At 35.3% G+C, this 22,444-nt stretch overlaps 1 protein-coding gene and 1 pseudogene across 1 annotated transcript in view; one reads left to right on the top strand and one right to left on the bottom strand.

Annotated features, from left to right (window-relative positions):
- Window positions 1–19,380, bottom strand: part of LOC125166204 (cadherin-12) — a 224,913-nt gene extending 205,533 nt beyond the window's left edge. The window contains exon 1 of the mRNA XM_047860015.1: window positions 19,243–19,380. The gene's annotated coding sequence lies outside the window, so the exon portion shown is untranslated. The remainder of the gene's footprint in view (window positions 1–19,242) is intronic.
- Window positions 19,278–21,512, top strand: LOC125164954 (60S ribosomal protein L12-like; annotated as a pseudogene).
- Window positions 21,513–22,444: the final 932 nt, after the last annotated feature.

Raw genomic sequence — 22,444 nt, 5'->3', positions numbered from 1 at the left:
AAATATGGAATGGTCTAAAATCCATGATCACAAGCCTCAAACATTTGGGGTTAAAAATCCCAAACCCATTACTTCTTAGCTGGATGTTATTGTAGAAGTTACTAAGTTTCTTTGGATGTCAGAATCATCATATATAAAATGTGGATTCTAATACTTACATCATAAAATTTGGAAAATACCTTAGAGAATTTAACTTCCGAATGTCTATTTCCTTTCATTTATCTGCATTTACATCCAAATGATCCCAGTATAGCGATATTTGTTTCCATTTACATTAATTTATATTCATAGATACAAGAAAACTAATTGGATACAAAATAATGATAGAAAACACTATCAAGCTTCTTCTTTTTCCAGGCAATTTTCTAAAGGTTTTATGTGTCTGAAGCCACTTTAATAGTTAGAATAACCCTATAAGGACAACCCTACTATTAACAGTCTCACGTTGAAGATGCATAAATTGAGGCACAGAGAAGCTGAGTTGGCCCAAGACACACAAATGGAAAGACACAAAGCTAAGATTCAAATCAAGTAGTCTAACTCTGTGTATCTCTGAGTCTAGCTCTTCAACTAAATCAGTTCTCTTTTAATTTGATGCATGTAAAGTCATTTTTTTTTCTTAACTCTCAAAAATGGGTCTCTCTTAAGAGGAAAAGACAAACAAACACTGAATTTTTGGCCAGGGGATTAGATTAGCCACAAGCTACCCAAGTATCGGTTTTGTAATATACATCAGTTCGTTTGAGCAAAACCAGGCTGTATTATAATGGACACATTAATGAGAATAGTTGTATTCAAGAATGCTTTGGATTGCCCATTAGTTATTGCACTAGCCACTGGAATAGAGAACGTAAGTTACAACTTGTTATCAAGGTGACAGGAGTCCAGTGGGGAACAATATGGGTCATAGCAAAAAAGATACTCACTCAAAACACTGTGTCTTGTTACAATTTCTTGTCTCCCAAATCACATTTTTCTATAGAAGTTTTCATATGCATTTACTATATAATTAAAAAGCATGTTATATTTGTGTTTTTATTTAAAATACAAAGTGATATCACATTTATAGTTAGAAATCACCTCAATAATATAGTGCCAATCATGTATTTGGAATAATCAATAGTCAACTAGAAAAGAGTGAACAGCATTTATGTTAAAGAAAATATAATTTACTACTATATCAATAAAATATTCCAATGAAAATTTTTCTAAGGTTCTGCACATTGTGTATATCATAATTTTCTTTGAAGCATATGGAAATCCATAATATTAAAAACTTAATTGAATCACTACATTTCATTAGAGAAAAAGTCATTAGCACATGTACTTTCTCACAATGAACTAATAACCAAATAAATAGGCATATGTATGTGTGTGGGAATATTTAGATATGTGTGTATATATATATATATATATATATATATATATATATATATGTCAGAGATAAAAGAGAAAGAATATTTGTATGTGTTTTCATGTGCTCACACATGCACATTTTTGCAAAATAAATAAAAGGCTAAATAGATATACATTCTATAAAACAACACTGTTAAGAACACAATCTGAAAATCACATTATCTGCTTATTTCAAAGGTGGTTTGAAGGTGACCTATTTTCTGTAGCATGCATTACTGTGGGGATTGCTTTATGTGTTAAAGGACAAAGCCACCTCACTGAAGTCTTTTATTTCCCTTCCTCACTTTACAATAACTACTTTAAATGGATTTTGAAAGTATAATATCACAAAAGCAGAAAAAAATAAATCCAAGTACTTAACCAGGTTGCTTTCTTTGTATTGTGAGTCAAGCAGTTTCATGTCAAATTTACTGTTAAGAATTCATATCTCTCAGTCTTATATCCTATAACAGTGTCATAAATATTATCTTATTTGCATGATAAAGTAACATTAAATATTCATTTTTTGCCTAATAATATGAAAATGAGTACTCTTAATGCTAAATTGCAATGTGTTAATGAGAGATAGAAACAGTAACTCTTCTGTGTAAGAAACGCAGTAAAATGCATCTTATTTCTAAATACAGGTTAATCAGAGATGTTTCTCTAAAATCATTATAAGCATATTAAGGAAGGAATCATTCTCAGGGTTCACTTGTTTCCCACTAGGGATAACAAGATTCCCAAGAAACTTCCAAAGAGATAGTAATTTCACTGACTTTGACTTTAAAAGGAAAATAAAGTAATGAATAAAAAAGAAAGATATAAAGAAAAAAAAAGAAAAAATGCAAACAGCTCTCACAGATGCAGGAACCTCAGTTTTGACTGCTTTCTGCAAATATATATTATTGGATGTGTAGTGAAATAAATCGATTTCAAGCTATTTCATTTTTAAAGGTCAAAGTTTTTTTTTTAAGGAATTCAGAATTATAAAAGCAGATGCTTAATTTGACATTGACTGAGACCTAAAATGATGAATAAATCTCTCAAAGTTTAATTGCTTTTCAGAAGATATTGAATTGCTTTGTTATTAAATTTTCCTAATAATGCATGGAATTCATAGAATTGTGTGTGTATATGTGTGTGTACCTCATTTTCCTAAAACTGACATGAATGTTACAGATTTATACTTGCATTATCTCCAAAATCTAAAAAAAAAACCAAAAGGTTTGTTTACTTATCACCTTTCCCTGCATTTAATAATTTTCTACTCTCTCCATATACCATTGATTGCTGATTAAGAGAAGCTATCTACAAAATTTCTAAGACTAATCCGGGTCCAATCATACTTCATTGTATTATTTTAGATCATAAAACTTGTATTTATTAAATATGGTCTTGAATACAAATCAAGCCTTAATTATCAATTGTGGTTGAACTCCAAAATATGGTGGGGTGGTCAGTATTCTGCCATATTGCATATTTCCCAAGATTTAATGTACATTCCCTGCATATTCCCCAGGACTGTGAAGACTATGGATTTAATTCTTATAGTTATGTTATGCTGGGTGGGCCAGACCTAATCACATGTGACTTTTAAAAGCTTAAGAATTCTTTTCCAGGTGTGAAAAGAGGAAATTAGAAACCCATGCTCCAACTTGCTTGGATACAAAGGGGCAATCTTTAGGAGCTGAGGGCAGCCCCACATCCCCACTAGCAGTATAAAGGGGACCTGAGGCCTAAAATAGCAAGGAAAAATTCTGCCAACAGTCTGAATGAGCTTGAAAGCTGATTTTCTCACCCTCAAGAGAGAAAAATAGCCCTGCTGACACCTTGGTTTCAATCTTGTGAGGCCTTGAACAAAGAAATCCTTTATTCTCTGCTGAATTTCTGCCTGCAGAACTGTGAGCCCTAAGCTGTTCAATTTGTGGGAATTTGTTATTCAGCAATGGAAAACTAATACTTGTAGGTACTTACAGAAATCTAATATTATTAGTACTTCATTTTAAAAAAATAATCATGACTTGATTAAAGAGACAATTTTGATTTCTTGGTTATGTGCCTCTACTCACACCAACTCTTTTAGGATTCCTGAACCCAATTCCAATGTGTGGAGTAGTGTTCCCCACACACAAGTCCAAGCAATTCTCAAATAGCAACAGGCTGTCCAAGAATTCAACTCAATTCTGACACTATCTACCTAGAAACAGCATCAGATTCCACAGGTTAAGGGCGCAGTCTTATAAGAACACTTCCCCCCCGCCCCTGTCACATCAGACTCCAGTTGCCATGTTGAGGCTATGACACCTGTGCTTCTGACTGATCAGCTACAGACTAGAGGTTCCAACAGTCCACTCTTTAGGTTGTTTTAATTTTCTTGAGTGCCTCACAGATATCAGGGAAATATTTACATTTACTAGTCTATTAAGTGATATGATAAAGGATATGTATCAATGGCCAGATAAAGAGATACATAGAGGAGCACAGAGATTTCATGCTTTCTTTGGGGTGCCATTCTCCCCAGTCCCTACATGTTCACCCACCTAGAAGCTCTCTGAACTCAGTCTTTTTGTTTTTTTATGGAGCTATCATTGATCTTATAGTCAGGATTGACTAAGTCATAGGCCATTGACTGATTCAGTGTCCAGCCCCTCTCCTCTTCCTTGAGGGCAGGGAGTAGGATTCAAGGTCAACCTTTAATCAAATGGTTGGCCCCCATTGCAACCAGCCCTTTCCCCACAGTGGGGTCCAAAAGTCACCTTCATTAATAACAAGATACCCATGACAGTTTTACGGCTGTCAAGCATTTTCAGGAACTGTGAACGAAGACCATATATATCTGAGAAGTATATATTTGATCATCTGAGTGGCCAAATATATATTTATCATAAATCATTATGTCACAGTGCCTCAATTTTCTGACACATTATTTTATTTGTTTGCTTGTTTAATTTTTCCCTGCCTGTATCCATACTCTACTATTTCTAGTACATACATCTGCTCCCTCCTTTGTATAAGTGACCCTGTACAAATTCACCCTGTTAATCTAGTAATATTGTTAATCACTGCACTTTGTCCCTTTGACCATACCATAGGAAGAGATCGTAGGTCTGGCTAACGTTCACATATGCCTTTCCAGTCAAAGAAATAGCTGACTACTACCAAGATAGTCTCCACCTCACCCTGTATCCTGGACAACATAATGAAGGTGTCTTGAAAATAGGAGAAAATTTAGTCTGCATACAAAAGCAGAATGAGAAAAATAAGGACAGAAGAGAGGGAGTCTTTCTGATATCAAATCAATTACTGAAATTATCTGTACTTTTCCTCATAGAATGAACTCATAAATCTCCTACTCTGAATTTGGTTTTGCCAGTCAAAAAAAATCCAAAACAAAACCATCCATGTTCTTTTTGCATGCAATAAGCATTTATTGAATACTGATTGTATTCAAGTGTCACAGATTTGGGGACAAATCCAACGTAAGTCCTCAAAGATCAACATAGGTAGAGAATCTGTTTTCTTCACCTAAAGTCATTAAAAATAAAAATTAAAAAAAAAGCACAGCAGATTTTACTATTGCTACTTCTTCATCCTTTATACAATTTGAAACAATGTTTTCTTTTTTTGTTTTTTTGTTTTTTTGTTTTTTTTGTCAAAGTGAAATACCTGTGAATCTTAACTTTGGAATCAAGGAAACCTGGGCAATTGATCTAGTTATGCTGAACTCAGGATCCAGGAAAGAGCTTTCATCAAGTAAATTGCTGTGGGAAGTCAAATGAGATGTGTTGTCTCATTCTGTACAGACACTTACATTGTGGTAAAGGTCTCTGCTCCTGCAGCTCAAAGAGTGACAGTTCATTAAACTTAAACCAAATGCACAGATACGTTCATTTTATTGTGTTCCATACCAGTGTTCTCTAAGCCAGCCATTCTAAGGATTTATGTTTAACATATAATGTCTTAAAATGAAAGCTTAGCAGCTAGGCATTGTGCAGAATATAGAAGGAATGAGGCAGGGCCATGGTTCACACTCCCTTCCCAGTCTTCTTCAATTCAGAATCATGGGTACACACTGGAAAACTAGTAGTAATCCACAGAATGCTTTTGAAATTCTCTGCTTGAGTCTTTATGATACTACAATTTAACTGCTGCCTAAGCCCAATCCCCTAGCATTTTTGGAGGGGAAACACTTTGGGCCGAACATAATTTTTCTTTAATTCCAAGTTTTGATTCCTCTCACATAAAACACACACACACACACACACACACACACACACACACACACACACAATGTTATATTTTAGTTTAAAACAGGCTGCATTTATATTGCCTTATAAAATGTTCAGTACTTTTGCTCCTATGATCTATCTATGCTCACAGAAATAACAAGGTTTTCACTCATTTTATATCTTGAAGCCTTCTCTGAGAAGTTAGCATGTCATTTGTTGGTTTTGAGCACACACTTGCTGCTAATGATGCTTGGAATTTATTGGTCCTCTTCATAGGAAGGAAAATAACAAGGCATTTGAATAGTCAGCTCAGATATAGATCAGTTCACATACCAAAAAAAAAAAAAAAAAGCTGCCTATCTAAGGTTTAAGTGTATCTTTTGTGTTGTAGAACTATTTGTACCATGACTCTTGAATTGGCCAGTCCAGACCATTGCATAAATCCTTGACTAAAGAGACTGACCACTCTGGTTGTCGATCATTAGGCAAGAATTAAACCCAAATATACTTGGGATCGGATATTCTAAAAACATTGTTAATGTATTTTGCATTGCTGAGAAGGAGATTTAAAAAAAAAAAAGAAAGAAAAATGATTTTCATACACAGCTCCTGTCATGGAGTAAAATCAGGCCTTTGAAACTAGAAAGTACCTTGGAGAACGTGGTTTTAATTATTTCATTCCACAAATGAGGAAATTGAGAATCAGAAAGGCTAAGTGATTTCCTCAATATCATAGAGCTAGTTAATTACAGAAGTCAGAATAGAAACTGGGTTATCCAACTCTGCCCAGAGTTCTTTCCATTATGTGCATTGAAAATATCTGCTGCTATTTGGGGGCCATTTGGCTCAAGAAAGCCACCTTATAATGTTTAATAAATCAAAATGGTATGTGCCTGTAAACTTAAAAACATTTAAGAGTAAAAAACAAAACAAACCAAACAATGATCAAAACAAACCTTAGCTTTCTGATTCTTTCAGATAAGATAAATTCCATCAACCATATTTCATCAAGATTTTGTATGTAAATGTGTTACAGCACTTCAACGAGGGAAAAGTCAGTAGCACGAAAAGGCATCAGGGACTGAGAATATAGATTGATGCCAGGATTAGAAAGGACTCCATCAATTTCAAGCTCCATTAGCTTTCCCTGAACACGGGGAAAATAACATGGAGTAAAAGTAGTAGGCATAAGCTTTATGATCAGACTTGGGTATGTGTGGGGAGAACAATATAAATAAAATAAAATGAGATCATTTGATTATTACTAATTATACTAAGATTTTCCATTTGAATAATTTATACAAATGTACTAATTATTTTTATAAGTATTGTGTTTTTGACATCATTAATAATCCTTTTCTCCTTAGCACAGAGAATGAGGAGCCGGGGGCTTGGGATATCAGAATATTTCTCTGATATATTATAGCTCAGAAGTTGAGAGCCTTGGAAACGAAACTCAATTGTCCTGACTTACTCTAAATAATGCACTTCCTCTCTTATTTCATTTTTAATTTCACTGTAAACTATTTTGTACATTTTTCAACGAAGAAAAGGGAACCTTTCAGGCCTGATCATTCAGCCCTATTTAAAAGGCGCCAAACTTACAGTCACGAAAAGGCAGTATTGGCGAATATTTTCTGTACTTCACATCATTTATCACACATTATATATTGTGGAACATAAAATTTTATGAAATTATAGTTACATGCTTGAAATGGATTTTAAATCTTTTCATTTTCCATGTCACGAGTGAGAGTTGTAAACCTGAAAAATTAAAGCTGCAACGTAATTCATCTTGCCTATAAATAGTCACCTATACACTACACAGTTTTGAAGCAAACAATGATAGATAAGACTAAAAGTGGTATTTCCCCATGGGAAACTATGTGATAAATTGCTAGAAATACCATGATATAACTGGAATTATGCCACTTGAATATAAAAAGAATTCTCAGCTCCCTACTATTACACACAATAAATAGTTGTATATGGTTGGTTCAATGAGTGCAATTTCCTTTTTTATGGGGACACAAGTCTCTCTCTCTCTCTCTCTCTCTCTCTCTCTCTCTCTCAATAGATATCAAAATGCCAAATAACACATGTACTTTTATAGTCATTTATCTTTATACTATAAATAGGTAAACCAAAAAAATATATAAATTCCCAAGATTATAAAGTAATACACCTGATTATATATGAATATTTATAAAATCTACAATGATTTCACACATCATGATATTGTTTTCAATTGGGGATACAAGTTTTAAAAGTTATTACATTATATAAATGATTTGAGTAATGTGGATACATTTTCTTAGCAGGAAAACATTCTATGAAAATGAAGTTTTAAAAAAGCTGTTCTTGGGGCACTGGCAGGCTCAGTCAGTGGAGCGTGCAACTCTTGATCTAGGGGTTGTGGTTTCGAGCCCAACGCTGGGTAGAGAGTTTAGTTACAAATAAAATGTTTAAAAAGAAAGAAAGAAAGAAAGAAAGAAAGAAAGAAAGAAAGAAAGAAAGAAAGAAAGAAAAGGAAGGAAGAAGAAAGAAAGAAAGAAAGAAAGAAAGAAAGAGAGAGAAGAAAGAAAAAGAAAGAAAGAAAGAAAGAAAGAGAGAAGAAAGAAAAAGAAAGAAAGAGAAAGAGAGAGAGAAGAAAGAAATAAAGAGAAAGAAAGAAAGAAAGAAAGAAAGAAAGAAAGAAAGAAAGAAAGAAAATAAAGAAAGACAGAAAAGAAAGAAAGACAGACTGTTCTTGTTTTGAACTCTCTCAGTCAGGTAGATTGAGGTTATAATACAAGACGTCTGAGTGAAGGAGAAAATAAGTTTAATATTGGGGTATAAATTGTTTTTATTCCTACTTTCTCACCACTGTCCTATATAACTATTAATTTTCCTCTTTCCTAACCTTGTGTATTTAATTAGAATGAATATTACCTACACACACACACACAAATGGTAATGCAATTCTAATTCCCCCCATAAATCATGTACAGTTTTTACTATGATATCAACATTAATTTTCTCTTTCATATTATATTCCAAGTTGATTTTATGTGTTACAGAGGACTAAAATCATTTCCTGCTTGAAATAAGACTTAATACTTTTGTCATTAGTAATTGTAGCATGCAATCATACATTAAAATTTAAAAAAACCACTTTTTCCTCCAAATTAATGGGAAATCAGCCTACTTTTTGGAATTGTCTGTGTAAGATCTCATTGATATTAAATTTTAAAAAAATATTTCCAGGGCTAGCATTTCAAGAATAATAATATCAAACAAATAGTTTCTTACATTAAAAAAAAAACAGTAAAGACATAGGGAGAATCTATTCTTTTATATTACTGGAATGAACATTCCTGGTGAACCACATTTGGTCTGCTGAGAAGTTAATTCACCCTTTAGTACATTACCCAGCACAAAACTCTCTGCCTTTCTTTGTTCGTTCCTTTCTGATGGGAAGTCAAAAGACTTCTTCCTTTAAAACGGGACAATATTATACAAAGAAAGAAAAATATTACATCCACTGTATTTTACACACACCTAAAACATTGTTTTAAAACATCACGTATAATAAATTAAATACTTAAGTAATCTTAAAAGCGGTCGTAATAGCCCTCCAGTTCTATTCACAATGCTTCTCCCATTTATAATTTTCAACAGGACACTTGTGGGGATTCCTTTATTAAAACAAGAGTAGTTATTGATTTTTTCTTTCTCTCTTTCTTTTTTAACAAACTAACTTTTATTTACTATGTTTTCTTAGCTGAGACCCACCATTTCTTATTCAAGAATCAATTAATGTAGACATATTGGTCCCTCATGAGAAAATCATTGTTCAATAATCTCTACATGCTTTTTTGTCACATACTTTTATCCTGGTCTTAAAAATGAAGCATGGATATTTAACAAGCAAACTTGAGGCAGTTTTCTCTAACATTCCCATTGCATCTAATATTATTTGATTCAAAACATGAGTCTAAGAGCAAATAAAAATTGACATTTTTTTTCAGTTTCAGAATACAAACCCATTGAACTATCCCTTCAGGTTCGATGATCCATCAGTCAACACTACACTATTTCCACAAGAAATATGATTTGATCTGAAAAGAACTGCAGCAGCCTGAAACATATATTCCCAGAACGTGTCTCCATGAGTACTATAGCCATTAAATGACTTCCATAATGTCTGTGATAAATCTTGCTATTAGTGAACAATATCAGTTAAAGGCATCTCTTTGGAACTGCTAGTCTAGCCTACAGGTGCCCACCTGCTATGGAATTTTCCAGTTATAAACGTGGATGGGTCAATATATCAAGGTTTTCTTTTTTTTCCAAAGCACTGAACTCAGCAAGAGTAAGGCTTCCTTTCAATTTATTTTTAATTTATTTGTTATTTTTATGTAGCTATAATATAGAATATCATTTAAAAGTACAGACTTTGGAATTAAACTGCCTGAATTTGGTGCTATGACCTTAAACACCATAGTTAACTTCTTTCCTGTAAACTCATACTGGCAGCTATGATGATTAAATGAGGTAGTAAAAGCACAGAGTTCAGTACGGAGTGAAAACTAAGCACTATTAAGCATTAGCTCTTACTTCCTTCCGACCACTGTGCCTTCGTTCTTGTCTCCATTGTTATTTGAGTCATCCTGCTAGTTTGCTGCTATTACTAAGATTTGGTCATGGTTAAATTCTTGCCTTCTGTTTCTTCTTATGCCTAGTGTTCTTCTGTTCTTTTATGCTCACATTTGATAGCCTGAGCCAACATCTATAGGCACTCCATAAATGCCACATGGAATACTGAGACTGAATCTGCCTGATGTGAAGTTATTTCTGCAGACAGAATAAATCAAAGGGTATGTGTAAGTCTCAAAGAGAACAGGAGGACTAGACACAGGTGGGCACTTTACCTGGTTAACTTAGACCAAAAAAGCAAGGGCTGATTCTTGATTCTTGCTGTAGCAACCCAGAATCAGTTTATCACCATAACTCTTTCTAAGTGTAAGGTGACATTATTGGTACTATTCAATCTCCAGTCACAATGTGCCTGTTACTACTGGCTGGAAATATTGCAGCAACCAGGGGGGACTCTACATCTCTGCCATGTAGAAGCAAAGATAATCACCTTTAATCTTCAAGTGATGGCCAGAATAATACAAAACTGTTTCTCTTGTCATACGTAGAAACACAGTCAATGTGCAATTCGTTTTACTATGTTCTTCAGCTTTAAAGTACATTTACATTCTACTGAATACCTACTCAGCTTAAAACAAAGCCTGCCATAGTTCTTAAAATCAACAGATGGTTTACTCAGACTTGTTTACTTACAGAGCCAGAAAAAAGAAGTAATCAAAATTTCATTGACACTCAGTTTTCTTTCTCCTGAGTATCTTACTCAGTCATTGAAAATCATCATTGATTACATGAATTTTGAGGAAAATGGGAAGTCATCTAATAATTTTGAATCTACTTCATGCAAAATACTGTGCTCACTCTAAAAAGTCTCCTATTTCATAAACTGGAAAACAAATGTCAACAGATGTTCAATAACTTGGCCAATCCTACATAGCTGGAAGATAGGAAGTAAAAATGCAGGTGTAAATGACTCCACACTTTAAATTCTCCACCTTTAATCGCCACGGCATTCAGTAAATGATTACTCCAGTAATCACTGCAGTAAATGATTAAATCATAAAAGGCAGTGAAATGTGCTATCTTTGCTGCCCCTGAAGCTACATGAACTGCTATTTTTAGCAATCTCTTTAACGACATCTTAGCCTTTTGGGATCTGATTGCAAAGTTGATAATGAGTATGGCAGTCATCGCCAGTGGTCTCTCCGATATCCATTTCTCCTTTCTTCTTATTAATAAAAACCTTGCATATTAATAGAATCTATTATCAATGGGCTGTATCTTGAATAGCAGTATGTCTAATTAAAATGCCCACCTGCCCATAATAACTTGGAGCTGGGGTAGACGTGGGATTCCACCTTGGCTAATGAGAAAAACATGGAAGAAATGTTCAGGGCTTTCAGGAAAACTTCTTTAAATGGACAGACTCATCGGTATATACTTTTGCTGTTTTTCTTTCATCTTTCCTATTTTTTTTCATCTTTCCCATGTCTTGCTGACACAAAGACTAGACATACAGAAGCTACTTTATGAGCATAGAGAAGAAAGCAGAAAGCTTAAGATGATGAATTGGAAAATCAAAAAGCAATTTTTGATGTTATCTTAGAGTTGCTGTACCAGACCCTGGATGTCCAATTCTGGACTTCTTTTTACACAAGAAAAATAAATCTCTACTTATTTAAGAGATTATAGTTGGATTTCTATCCCATGCAGCTGAATCCAATTAGGACTTAGTACATATTTTTGTTCATGCAACAGCATTTATATTTGTAAAAATTATTTACAATTTTTAGTCTGAATCACATCTATGTAAAACATACGTAAGAGATTCTTAAACTAATTTAATTATTCTGTAAATATTTAATTAATAAATATATCATGAAAAATACTCTAAACATATTCTATTGAGCTACTTTATGTTGTAATTTTTCCTAAATAAATACCTTATGCAAAGGAAACATTATCATGAACTCTCTAATAAATACTGAAACAACTATCTTGTAAAGAATTTTTTTTAATTTTTTTTAACGTTTATTTATTTTTGAGATAGAGGGAGACAGAGCATGAACGGGGGAGGGTCACAGAGAGAGGGAGACACAGAATCTGAAACAGGCTCCAGGCTCTGAGTGGTCAGCACAGAGCTTGACGCGGGGCTTGAACCCACGGACCGTGAAATCATGACCTGAGCCGAAGTCGGACGCTTAACCGACCGAGCCACCCAGGCGCCCCTCTTGTAAAGAATTTTAAAAAACAAGAAAACTTAAGGAGAGCTGTCTGCATTTAAAACACAGGGATACCCTCTTTGTTGCAAATCAGAGAAGACTTGAAGTTTGTGTTTGAATAATGCCATTTTCATTAACTAATTTTCTAACAAAATATAAGATATATATTTTTAAGCAATAAGTAGTTCCTTATTGGATTTATTCCTATATCTTTTCCATGATATAGTTAAAATCCAATCAAATTACCAACTGTCTATCTTCTTTCTTTCTTTCTTTCTTTCAAGAGACAGAAGGAGTGGTAGAGGGAGAGGGAGAGAGAGAATATTAAGCAGGACCCATGCTCAGCACAGAGTCCAACTTGGAGCTTAATCCCATGACCCTGGGATCATGAGCTGAGCCAAAATCAAGAGTTGGGTGTTAAAGCCACTGAGCGACCCAGGCACCTACCAACTGTCTATTTTTAAATTGTACGTTTAAACACCAGCAAAAGTAATATTTTAGAAAAGTGCAAATATGGAGACTCTTTTAATATGTAATATTATATAAAATTTGGCCATAACTTTGTACATATCTTCATTAGCCTGGCAAACATCATGAAATAAAGTATTTCAATAGCCTTCAGAGGATTCGGTGTGTACAGTAATACTGGAAAAATCAATATAATGAACATTTTTATAAGCTCAGATTTCCTGATTAAAGTGTGATTCACTGAAAACAGTCTCAAAATGAATACAAATAGAAGTACTTGTTTATTGAGTACTCCAAGAAAAAAGTTTGGAATGCATTTATAACTTGTCAATATTGGCCTAATTGGCCTTGTTTTGAACATTATAAGTTGCACTTTCAAAAATAATACAGTTGAAGAAAAATACTTAAACAAAAATGAGCTTTTGATTTAGTGTATACATGCCTAAAAAGTGAATATTTTTCATTTTAATGATACCTGTGTGGTTACTATACATGAGTATTAAGGGGCATTACTGCCAGTCAGAAAATGGAATTTGTTTCTATAAATTTATGAATAACCCTTGCCTTATATTACATTATCAGGATGATGCATGTATATTAGATATGTATAAAAAGAACTCTAGTCTTCACATTTTATCCAAGTACTCATGTGAATAATATTTGAGTTGGGGAGAGAAGCAGAGGTTAGTTAATTGGAATTAGGAAATTCAGTCGGCTTTCACTGTTAATTAAAATGTGATTATTTTTCTTGCATTGGTGTCCCATTAACAAAGTAACTGAAATAATCGGCAAAGCCAATCACTAACACTCAAAGTCAATACTTCATTTATAGCTGGAAGCTAACAATTTCATTCAATCATGGCTCTATTACATAAGGAAAACTAAGGAGAAAATATCAGAATAAACATTATTATTAGGATTCAAATTTTGAAATGGCTTCAATTGAATTCACAGTGGGTCATCCTTCTGAACCCTCCAGGAAAGAATCATTTCATTGAATAATCTCAGTGTTGCAATGGCAGGGCTCAAAAGTGGGTAATTGACAAACACTTCAATGAGAAAAACTACTTTACTATAACATGGAAAATAAGTGTGGAGATAATAAATGAAGAAATAATTTGAATAGTAAGTCATAGAATCAGGACTTAACTTTCTAGAAGTATTGTCCAACCAGCTCAATGTCAGAGCAGTAGATCAAGGACACGGCAATTTTAGCTCCTCTCTAAGTTCAAAGAAACACCAATTTTCCTTATCTGCACAAGGTATATGAGAACATATTTAAATTTATTTTATTTCTAATAAGAGTTTACCCCTACTGAATTCTGTAGACGTTTGATTTTATTCTTAACAAATGCCGTGTCTGTGTATTTCCATATAAGTAACACATCATCATAGTTATCGCTTCTCTCCTTTAGTTAATATTTACTGAGAACAAAATTAAGAACAATGAATTGGCTACCATATTGATTTGCCTTTGGAGTATCATCCTGAAAGATGGGTTTCCTAATCAACATATTCTAAGCAATCTTACATTACCTGGTAAGCCATCTTCATCCAATATTATGTCCTGTTAGAAGCTCTCCGCAATACTTCTATGGCACCCTCATGTCTTTGCTGTTTGTCTTTTTACTACATATCATATTATACCTCCACTATTCATACACAAAACATTCTTATCACTCGACTGTGAGCCTCTTAAAGCTTCTTCTTAAAGAAAATATTTCCCAATATTTATCTTAATTCTGTGTATAAACGTTTGTTTTCTTTGTTTAGTTTTATGAGTAAATGGGTGGATGAATGAATGGCCAGTAAGGCGGGGGAGGGGAGATTTAGTCTTAATCTAAACCAAACTCCAAAAGTATATTTAGTTTATTTTTAAAATATATTATTTAAAGACACAGGAAACATTTTGGGTTCAGAATTATCTTTTTTTTCTCAGAACCTCTTTTTCCCAGAATCTTGAAGTAATATTTTAATTCTGGAAAACACGGTGATTCACTAAGAAGAACCAGGATGGTTCAATGCTGAAAGAAAACTCCAATGCCAGATCCGGATTCAACATATTTATCTTTTACCAGTGAATGAAAACTACAAACATCCTCATCAAATTGCCAGTCCATTTTCCCCCCCTTTCTTCCAATACAGCCACCTATTCTTTTCTTCCCTCTGTTTAATATCAAGCTGAGAACATATGGCCCTGCATTTTCATAAGACATCTGTCAAAAGTTAATCCTTCTGTCACTGTTTTTGTGGTAACTGTCAAAACGAGTCGTGAAGCCAACTCTCGGTGGGTACAATCCGCAAACAGAACACTACAGGAGGAAGTGAGGGACTGTGCACATTGTCGGCAATGTAAGTGGCTCCTAATTCACTTAGTAAAAGCGAAATCCTTGCAAGGGCCTGCATTTCCCTCTGTTTTAGGACCCTCACAGCCCATTCCCACTGTCCCCTCAACCTTAACTCCTATTACTCTCCCCTTACAGGACTCCAAGCACACTGCCCAATACCTCACGGAACAAGCATTGGCTGTTCCCTTGCTAGAGTGTTATTGCCGGATATCCACACGGCTAATTCTCACTTCCTCCAGTCAATATCATTGCTCAAATATCACAAAAATTAAATATATTTGCCAATCCTATGTTCATTTGTAACACACTTTCGCTTAGAACACCCCTGATCTAAGTCTGGCCTACTTGTTTCTTAAATAACATTGGTCCCTTTCCAACGTATCATGTAACATTTTTTTTTTTTTTACATGTTAACATGGTGTCCGTGGTTTCTTTATCACCCTTGTAGATCTTAACTTCTAAGAGAACAGAAGATGTTGTCTGCTTTTATACCCAAATGTACCCCCAAACCCAGAACAGTGCTTTGTTCGCTGGGACTATTTAATACTTGTTGAAGTAATGAATAAACTTATGATCACTACTCCAAGTTTTTTTCTAAATTACCTGAAATTGTACCTCTAGTCAATTTGCTCTCCTACTTTCTGCAGTGGTTATTTTAAACCTTTCAGCTCACTTATAACCTCCAGTCCCATCCCTTGATCTGAGTACCTTGATAAGGTTACCCATGTGCTCAGCTTGGTTTAATCCAAAGGAAAAGTTTTCAGTCCTCTACACCATCCCTTTGATGCTGTTAACAATTTCCTCCTCGAAATGGTCTTTCCTTGGCTTCTGAGAAACTACACTGACATGATTTTCCTTCTACCCATCTGACGTTCTCCTCAGTTCCCTTTGCAGGCTTATCCTACTTTTCCACTTACTGGATAACTCATGTCTGTATTTTAGCCCACCTTTTCTTCTTAATAGAAATGCTTTCTCTAAGCCAGTCAGAGAAAGACAAATACCTTATGATTTCACTCATATGTGGAAGTTAAGAAACAAAACAGATGAATATAGGGTAAGGGAAGGGGAAACAAAATAAGATAAAAACAGAGACGGAGGTAAACCATGAGACTCTTCACTACAGAGAACTAGGAGGGATGGGTTCGATTGGTGATGGGTATTAAAGAGGGCATTTGGGATGACCACTGGGTGTTGTATATAAATATAAGTGATGAATCACTAAATTCTACTCCTGAAACAAAAAGGAAAAAAAAAAGTACTGAGCTTTTCCTGAAGTCAGAGTTTTGATGTGTAAGAGTGTGAGAAAGCCTATAGAAGATGACACCTCTCAAGGAGCCTGGAGTGGCCTCTAGTAGGTAAGGAGTCGCTGAAAGAGAGCTGACAGTAGCTGGCTGATAGCCAGCAGGAAAACAGATCTCTGTTCTGCAGTGGAAATCAATTTAACTTTTCCAGCAACTTAAATGTTCTTTGAAAAGGATCCTAAGCTCCAGATAAAAACAGTTCAACCAACACCTTGATGTCAGCCTGGTGAATCCCTGATCAGAGGACCTAGCTAACTTGTGATTGGACTTCTGACTTTCAAATCTGACTTACCAAACTGAGAAGTAAGGAATGGATGTGGCATAAGTTGCTAGATTTGTGGTCATTTTTTCCATATAAATAGGAAACAATTGCAATCATTTAGCACCTTGATTAATAATTACTTTTGTTTAACAATTATGTAGTTTTAGTAATAATTGCTGTGAGTTTCCTGAGGACAGGGGCTATGTTTTATTTTCTTTATTATGCTCAATCACCATCAGAACCTGTGGTACTAAATGAATATTTATTAAACAAATGAATGATGGTGGAAAGAAAATGCTTTCTCGGGATGTCATTCATTTTCAGAGCTTCGATCCTTATTAATACACTAAAATAACCTTCTCACCTCAACTTCTGCTTTTAAGTTCCAATCTGTTGAACATAAATATTACTCATAATTTACATGTGACAACTGAACACTGAAGTGTTGAATATGATGTCTCAAGGCTTTATGTATTTTTTTTAAAATTTGTTAACATGTATTCATTTTTGAGAGACAGAGTACGAGAGAGAGGGCGGCACAGAATCCAAAACAGTCTCCAAGATCTGAACCGTCAGCACAGAGCCCAACCAGGGGCTCAAACTCACGAACTGTGAGATCATGACCTGAGCCGAAGTCGGACACAACCGACTGAACCACCCAGGCATCCCATATCTCAAGGCTTTAGTAAGTTGACCTATTAGTATTTACAAACTAAGAAAAGGGGTCTTGGACTCTGAGTCAGATATTGGTTTAAGGGTCTATCCTTTATTATCTTCATTAGTTTTCTTATCTTTTCTCTTCCTCAGTGTCCTCATCTGTATACTGTGATCACTAACAGGAACTAGCACATAGGGTTTTTAAACAGATAATTCGTACGAAAGGTTTGCACAGTAACAGAGCTTGCATTAATCCCTCAGTAAAGGTATACTGTTATTATTACTGATATTAGTATCATTATCTGTTTTATTCTCTTGCATTATTTAATATTAGGAAAAATTGGCCTATGAATCATAAACTTATTTTGAAAACAGAAATAGCCTCAACAATTTGTTGCACTCAAAATCACGGAATTTAGTATTTCAGAAAAATCTCTATTCTTAGATCAATGAGGAGAAATCTAATAAGATGAAGTATATAGAGATAGATAAGGAAAGCCATAATGGTAACAGAAGACAAAGCCTGGATTCAGTCTTTCCAGGCATTAAAAACGAAGATGATACACACTGATCACAAAGTAATCACTGTTTCCTCTGCTATCCCTCCTTTGGAAAAATAAGACATTTTCATGTTTGCACCAGCTGGTATGCAGGATCTAGAGCTAAGGAAACTATCTTGTCTGAATCATAAATACTACCTGGTTTTTCTTAATTCCACTGTCACTGGTAGGTTGAGAATCTTTAAAACATGTCTTTATGGAGCTACAAATTGAAAATACTGAGGACTAAGCAGGAAGCTGGGAGAAAGTGACCAGTGAAGTGAGAAATTCTTCCTCGATTTCTTTCATTTAGACAGGATCCCACAGCAGCTAGGCTATAGACTATGGGCTGGTTCCTTTGCAATGCCTGCCGGACATATTGTGATGTCATATTGTGGCTTGTCTAGATTTTTATCGTTGTTATTGTTCTCTGTATATTTATGTTCAGTTGCCAAGGAAATGTTTATGTGTGTGTATGTGCCTGGTGAAGAGAGAGACAGAAAGAGACAGGAACTCACAGAGTCATAAAATAAGGACCAATATAGACTCTGTATTCACTAGAAGACAAGCCCCATGAAGGCCGAAGTTACTGTCTTTCTTCACTGCTGTGTTCTCAACATTGCGATGTTCCCACTATTCCCTGGCATTTTCTATAGTGTTCCCTGGCACAACATATAGTGTTGACTCTGCGGTGGAAATGATAATGGGAAGAATTAGTTATTAAAGCGTTTAGAACTCTACCCATTATGTAATATGCAAGTTCTTTAAAATGAGGGTTTTTTAATTTTTATTTATTTTTATTTTTTTTAATTTTTTTTAATGTTTATTTATTTTTGAGACAGAGAGAGACAGAGCATGAACGGGGGAGGGTCAGAGAGAAAGGGAGACACAGAATCCGAAACAGGCTCCAGGCTCCAAGCTGTTAGCACAGAGCCCGACGCGGGGCTTGAACTCAGGGACCGCGAGATCATGACCTGAGCCGAAGTTGGACGCTTAACTGACTGAGCCACCCAGACGCCCCGAGGGTTTTTTTTTAAAAATGTTTTCATTTTACTTCTTGCCTTTCTTCTATGGGGTAGAACTTCCTTAATTTTTGGAAGTCTTACCCTGATTCTGGGATACTGACCTGAGCTCTGACCTTGCTGGAACCACAGATCTGATGACCACAGGTTCCATTTCATACCTGTGTGCATGTCTTTGAATCAGGTTCTAGGCGACATGGGCATGGTGGCCATGGAAGTGCACCATTTGGGTCTCCTTCAACAGAATCTGATGCAGGGAGCTGAGCTGACTGAGTGACCCTGTACTTGTGTCCTTGATGCCACACTGCCTAAGCCATACACCCCGCCCCCCCCCCCCCCCCCCCCGCCACCAGGCTGGTCCCAGCTAATAACTGAGCAAGACAGAACTTCTAGTGCCAGCCCATTCTTGCAGAATGCAAGCACCTATGAGTTTGGCTAAAGAACTCCCAGCTGCCTAAACAATGATACTTTTTCTAGAACTATGCTGTCATAGAAGTTTCTTCCTACACGTGCTTCTTCCATCATAGCTGTCAGACCTGCTTCACAATCCAAAGGCTCTCCCTGTCTTTTCTAGCACCTACGGTTTGATCCCTCACATGCATTTTCCCCAAAAACATCTTGCATGTGTAAGCACATCTTGGTGATTAGAACGGACACAAGTGGCAAACCCTATTCTAGAACAAGCATAATTCTCTAGAGCAACATTATTTGTTGACTTTCTTTCCAAGCATTTACCTGACAGCAGCATCAACTCAACAAGTGTGTAGTAGGAAATAAATAGTAAAAATATTTTGCTTTTAACAGTGGGCTTTCTAGAAGGAAGGTTTTTGTTTTCCATATTGCCAGAAGTACGAATTGCCAGATTAGCCCTGTATTTTCCTTATTGATTAAATATAATTAAGTAGGCTCTCTGCCTACGAACATTAAATGTATTCGTGAGAAAGTTTACATGTTAAGTTCTTTTTTATCTTAAATATTTCTTTTTCATAATTTTAAACTATTACTTTATCATCATATTGGAGGGTGTGCCAGTACTGGCCTAACATTTTCTGAAATTTCAGTGATGTGCATATGTGACTACGTCCTAAGCTAATAAAATTGTAAAATTCTCTCCTCCTCTTCAGCCTTTTCCATGTCAGTTTTCACATAAACGTGAAGATATTTTTCTCCTTTTTCCTCAGACCATAAGAAGGTTGGACTAAGTATTGACAGCCGTTAACCTTTTAACGACGTCTGTTTCATGAGTTTGGGATTTAACCAGGGTTGACTTAGCAAGGCTTTTATTCTGGGTGAGTGCCCTACATCACCCAAATCATGAGTGCTTTTTGCTTCATGGAACTCCATTGCTTTTGTTCCCAAAACCAATTATATCTTAGCTAATCTCTTGCCCCTTAAATTCTCCTTGATAGTTTTCCTAATAAAATGTGCAAACTGCTCATGCGTGATTACTTCCCCTTTCCGGTTTTCCCATTCATAGGTAAAGATCCAGCATTATTTATCTCCAGCTTTTTACAAATTCACTATTCTCAATTGTGCCCAACAACAACAAAAAAAAATTTCCCTTGCCCTGGATCAGCAATGCTCTCAGTCTATTATTTATTATTTAATATTATTTAACTGCATTACTATTATTTATTATTATTTAACTATATTCTATTCTTATTTAACTATTGTTTAACTGTAGCTCTCTCTTAATGTACTGTTTAAAATTATATGTATATCATTTCTATATGTGTAGGTATAAATGTTTGTCCACTTCTCCATAGGAGAAATATAAAATATTGTGTCTTTTGCTTCAGAATTTTGAGGTCTAATCCCTATTCCTTCATGTGCTAAAAGCCTTTGAGGGGCTTTCGGCTTTTGGATGGGAGGAGGTGAAGGTGTAACTATCTTTAGTCATCCCAAATCCAGGTTTATCTGACACCAGCTGTCTCCACCATGCCGCTTCCACCATGCCACTAAGGTTTGACCCCGACGGGATAAAGTCTTACACCTGAGGTGCACCAGTGAGGAAGTCAGTGCCATGTCTGCCTTTGTTGCAGAGATAACCCCCCCTGGGTCTGTCTCCAAAAAAGATTGGTAACGACATCGCCAAAGCAACTGGAGATGGGAAGGATCTGAGAATTACAGTGAAACTGACCACTCAGAACAGACAGGCCCAGATTGACATGGTACCTTCTGCATCTGTCCTGATTGTCAAAGCCCTCAATGAACTTCCAAGAGACAGAAACAGAAAAAACATTAAGCACAGTGGAAATAGCACTTTTGATGAGACTGTCAACATTGCCCAGCAGATGTAGCACTGATCTTTAGCCAGACAACTCTCTGGAACCATTAAAGAGATCCTGGGGACCACAATGTTGATGGCCACATCCCTCATGACATCATAGATGACATCAACAATGGTGCAATGGAATGTCCAGTTAGTTAAGAACTGTAAAGGAAAATATTTTAATAAAGGATCATCTGACAACCCAAAACAACCAAAGACAACCAGCTTTCAAGGGAATGTTCGCTTTGAGGCATTTTTGAAGCCTCACTCTGAGCAGAAGTGAAATGACCTTTGATTCATAAACGTGTACTCACCAGGTCCTGGAGTATCTTTTAAGCATATGATTTATAATTAACTCAACAATACTCGCTGAATTCTAGTTCCTTTTCAGGGGAAAGAACCACAAGCATGCTCCCACTCACTACATATAGAAAGGTTAGTGAAGATAAGCAGCATTTAAGAAGGATTTCCGGAAAAACAGCAGGCGCACCGTTTCCTCTGGATATTGGAAATTCTTCCTTAGATTAAGCCAGACCAGCCTAAGGCATTAATCCTCTAACAGGAAAAAATCAAAATCCTATAGACATGCTTTTGCAAAATGCTTTTACAAAGACCTAAAGGAAAAAACATTACAAGAAAATGCTCTTTAAAACTTATCAGATTTTTTACTGTAAGGACTTTTTTAACTGTAAGGATATTGTTGATGGACATTCTTTTCATTACTGGGTACCCTCTTCAAAAAGCTTAATGGGGGATATTTTTTTATCCATCTGAAAGGAATAGTTTGTCTTTCTACTCAGCAAAAACAAGTATATGTGTGTATGTGTGTGTGTGTGTATGTGTGTGTACATTTAACTTCTGCAAAGTCTTACCATGTAACTATATTTTCCATATGCAGATAAATAGAAAATTTAGAGCTTCGTGTACAGCTACTTCTAGAAAATAATTCTTCTTGGCTTGAATTTTGTATACTAACAGTTCCTGGTTTCATAGAATTTTTCCTAATCTAATTTTCCCTCCATTCTGATGTCCTCACCCAATTAATTTTATTTTATTTCATTCTCTTAAAAATATATGTAATTATAAGACAT

Source organism: Prionailurus viverrinus, chromosome A1 (genome assembly GCF_022837055.1).
Source record: "Prionailurus viverrinus isolate Anna chromosome A1, UM_Priviv_1.0, whole genome shotgun sequence".
NCBI classification, from domain to species: Eukaryota; Metazoa; Chordata; class Mammalia; order Carnivora; family Felidae; genus Prionailurus; species Prionailurus viverrinus.
This window is presented reverse-complemented; position numbering and strand designations above follow the sequence as displayed.